General features: G+C 41.5%; 1 long non-coding RNA gene across 1 annotated transcript; it reads right to left on the bottom strand.

Annotated features, from left to right (window-relative positions):
- Positions 1–275: 275 nt before the first annotated feature.
- Positions 276–765, bottom strand: LOC107757900 (uncharacterized). Its single transcript, XR_001641975.1, has 3 exons — positions 731–765; positions 548–605; positions 276–449 (listed from the first exon to the last, which is right to left on the bottom strand). It is a non-coding gene; the product is annotated as an uncharacterized LOC107757900 (long non-coding RNA).
- Positions 766–4,499: the final 3,734 nt, after the last annotated feature.

Below are 4,499 nucleotides of genomic sequence, written 5' to 3'. Positions count from 1 at the left end.
AACAAAATCAAAAGAAAACCACCCCAACATAAACCATAAATTCTCAGTCCCTTAACTGAGCAATATCAATGTAAGGCAAGACAAAGAAATAATACCCAACCAACCCCAATAACAAAATTCAAACAAACACCTGAACCAAATAGACTTACAACAAAACCCAATTAATACAAATAAGAATACAATAAACAAACCAAACAACAACAAAACACACACACACACACAATTTAACAAGACACACACGCAACAGTCGAACACCACACATCAATATACTGGCAACCGACCACCAGGTGGCAGCGGAACAAGAGGCAACGGTCTTGCGTCTCCAAGGCAAGCGATGTACAGACAATAGTGAACTGAAGGCGTTCAAAGCAACAGTGCGCAAGCAACAATCCAGCGTCCCAAAACTGGAACCGGTATATAATCCACAACAAAGCAGCAGCTGGCGACTTCTGCAAAACAACAAATAGACATTTTTCTTCTGCTTCTCTCTCTCTACTTTTCTCCCCTCAAACATTTTAGAATATAAATAAGGTAAAAGAAAATTTACCTTTCATGCGCATGACACTTACATACTTGCTAACAATGCCTGGACACACACGACTAATCTAAAATTACATAAAACAATAATCACATTAATCCAAATACGAATTAAATTAGTTTCCCCCCAAACACCCATATTCTAAATTTATAATTCCTTTTTGTCTAAAAGACTAAAAAACAACAACCATACCTTTCCAGAGGAGTGAGGAAGATACACGACCCACAATACAGGTCACTTCAGTGCAATGCCACGAGGAAACTGAAATCTAACTTGTGTCTATATAATTAGGTTATTACCTGACGTGAAATCTCACCTGTGTCTATATAATTACATGATTACCTGACGTACCAACCCACCACGCACTCCACGCACCATTCTTAAAGGGGCCATGCTACTACACTAGCAAGAGTATAGCGCCGACTTCTGTTACGCGGATGAGCCTGTGTTATCAGCTTTTGCCAGTTATCAAGTGATAACATACCTTGGAATGTCGCGACGGACCAATCAGAATCAAGTATTCCACAGAGCTGTGTAATCAAATTGGTTAGTACACTGTGGCAGCGTTCGTGGCAGCCCTCGTGTGAAGACCGACGAGTGTAAAGACCAGCGACTCTACCTTGCGCGACTCCACCGAGCAAGGACACCGAAAAGGCACTTGAGAATTGCTTTTCTCCCCTTATTTTACTTTTTGTACAGCTTGTTCTCATCTACTTGTTTTAGTCAATTACACTCACTATGTGCTTTCAAATCTCTACTATTACTACTAACAATCGTAAATCACGCTTTGTATGTTGGAGACAGCACGATCCCAATAATCTGCGTACTGTCCCTATGTCCTCTACTACTTTACTCTCTATTCCAATTGGTTTCTGGAACTGCCAGTCTGCTGTAAACAAAGCAGACATGATTTCATCTATTGCTACTCATTCAAGTCTCAACCTCATGGCCCTAACTGAGACTTGGATCAAACCTGAGGACAATGCCATTCCTGCAGCCCTCTCCACTAATTTCACTTTTTCACACACCCCTTGCCCGTTTGGGTGGGGTGGAGGTACCGGTATACTTATCTTGAATGGATATTTGATCCTCTACCATCTCTTACTGGCAATAGTTCATTTGAATCACACGCAATTACTATTACCCACCCTGTCAAAATCCACTTTGTAGTTGTTTATCCCCCAGGTCAACTAAGTAACTTCTTGGAGGAGTTGGATGTGTTACTCTCAAACTGCTCGTGGTCTCAGCCAACCCAGCACTTCATCACAACTTCTATACAGCCAGGTTCATCAACCATAATTCCTTCCAGGACAGCCAGGAACCTTGGAGTTGTGATTGATGGTCAGTTAAGCTTCACAGACCATATTGCTACAATGGCCCAGTCCTGCAGATTTGCCTTATACAACATTAAGAAGATTAGAACCTTCCTATCAGAGCAGGCCGCACAACTCCTTGTCCAAACTCTTGTTCTCGCCAGACTGGACTATTGTAATGCTCTCTTAGCAGGCCTTCGGGCATGTACTACCAAGCCTCTGCAACTGATCCAGAATGCAGCAGCAAGAGTCTTCAGCGGGCCGAAGAAAGCCCACATCACACCTCTCTTCATCAGTTTGCCCTGGCTGCCAATAGCCACTTGCATCAAATTCAAGGTACTGATGTTTGTCTACGAGACAACCACTGGCGCTGCACCAATATACCTAAACTCGGTAGTTTAGACTTATGCGCCCTCCAGAAGCTTGTATTCTGCAAGTGAACGACACCTCATGGTGCCATCCCAAAGAGGCACAAAATCACTCACGGACGTTTTCCTGGACTGTTCCCAGCTGGTGGAACGACCTGCCTATCTCAATTCAAGCAGCTGAGTCTTTAGCCATCTTCAAAAAACTTCTAAAGACACATCTTTTTCACCAGCACCTGACCAATTAACACTAGCAGAATCAGAATGAGCTTTATTGCCAGGTATGTTTACACATACGAGGAATTTATTTTTGTGACAGAAGCTTCCACTGTAAATAAAATGACTTTTAATAACAGTATGTTGCACATTAATTCATATCACCCTCCTTGCTCTGTTCATGTTGTGCGATTTGCTCCTGGAGAGATGAAGCAGAGCCAAATCCTCATGAAGGAACATAACAAGAGGGAAACATGCTGTGCACCGTGAATCTCACAGACTCAACCAAACAGCACACTTCCACGTATCATGCAAGTCTGGCTTAAACATGTTGATTTTTCACATATATTCAGCGGTTTATTGCTGTGAAAGTTCTGCAACAAAACCAGCATCATCCCCAAAGCTGACTATGAGAAAACTACAAGCCCTTGGAATAAGCAGGTATTCAGATATGTAGCTATATATGCTCTTAGAATTATGACTGTTGCTTTGAGATAACGTCAGTCTGTTGCATACTAGTGTTCAGCTGGTGGCCATGAATAAATGGCCCATTTAACTGTTCTTATAATAAATTAATAAATTCAATCATTTAATTAATTAAACTAATGTATGTTGAGTGACAGGCTTAACTGAACATTACAACTTGGTCAAAGTTACTTGCTATATGAATAATAATACTATATGAATCATTGTGAAAAATAGGTTTTGAATACCCAAAAAATGAAAATAAGACCAAACAGTTGATGGCAGCCATTGACTTCCATAGTATTTTTTTATTTTTATTTCCATACTATGGAAGTCAAAGCCTACATTCTTCAAAATTTCTTCTTATGTGTTCAATAGTATAAAGAAACTCATACAGATTTTAAACTTGAGGAAGTGAGGAAATGACAGAATTTTCATTTTCGTGTGAAATATGAGTACTTTTTGTGGAAAAAAATACTTTAAAATAATATACTTAAGTGCAAAATGAATGTAAGGTGTTCAGACATGTAATTGCACATGAATTAAATTAAGAAGCAGAATCAGAATGAGCTTTATTGCCAGGTATGTTTACACATACGAGGAATTTATTTTTGTGACAGAAGCTTCCACAGTGCAACAGAATGACAGTGACAGGACAAAAACACAGATAATAAAGAAAAAAAAGAAAAAAATTAGAACAAGTAAATAGGGAATAACAATATACAAATTGACAATCGTATGTACACCTGTGGTAGGTTGAACTTCCTCAGTTGGCGAAGGAAATACAACTTCTGCTGGGCCTTTTTAAGAATGGAGTCAATCTGAATGTCCCACTTCAAGTCCTAAGAGATTGTGGTGCCCAGGAATCTGAATGACTCCACTGTTGTTACAGTGCTGTCCATGATGGTGAGTGGGGGGGCTGCTATATCCCCGAGAATTATTAAAACAGAGGCCGGGTGTTGTTGTTCTGTCTCTGTGATTTGATCAGCGAGTTTTTGCAAAGCCAAGCTCACGTGCGCTTGCAGAGGAATGTAAACACTCACGAGAATGAACGAGCAAAACTCCCACGGCGAGTATGGAGTTAACTTACAGTTAATGTAGAGCGCTTCCAGATCGGGACAGCACATCTTCTTTAACACGGTTAAATCTGTACACCACCTTTCATTGATGTAAAAGCATGTCCCGCCGCCACGCGATTTCCCCGTTGATTCTGCGTCGCGGTCCGCTCTGAACAGCTGAAAGCCTGACAGATGTAGTGCGCTGTCCGGAATAGCGTCATTCAGCCAGGTTTCTGTGAAACACAGAGCAGCAGAATGTGAAAAATCCTTGTTTATCTGGGAGAGCAGAAGGAGTTCGTCCGTTTTGTTGGGTAGAGAGTGGAGGTTCGCCAGATGGATGCTAGGCAACGGCATTCAAAATCCGCGCTATCTGAGCTTCACGAGTGTGCCGGCTCGCTTCCCCTGTCTGTGCGTCCTGACATGTTTGATCAGCACCGCTGCTCCACCAACTACAATGTCCAGCAAAACATCAGAATAGTCGAAAACCAGTGAAATATTGGGTGGTGTGTACTGCCGAATGTCCAGGAATTTGTCTCTGGTGAAA

Source organism: Sinocyclocheilus rhinocerous, unplaced genomic scaffold (genome assembly GCF_001515625.1).
Source record: "Sinocyclocheilus rhinocerous isolate Xijiao unplaced genomic scaffold, SAMN03320098_v1.1 scaffold1555, whole genome shotgun sequence".
Lineage (NCBI taxonomy): Eukaryota > Metazoa > Chordata > Actinopteri > Cypriniformes > Cyprinidae > Sinocyclocheilus > Sinocyclocheilus rhinocerous.
This window is presented reverse-complemented; position numbering and strand designations above follow the sequence as displayed.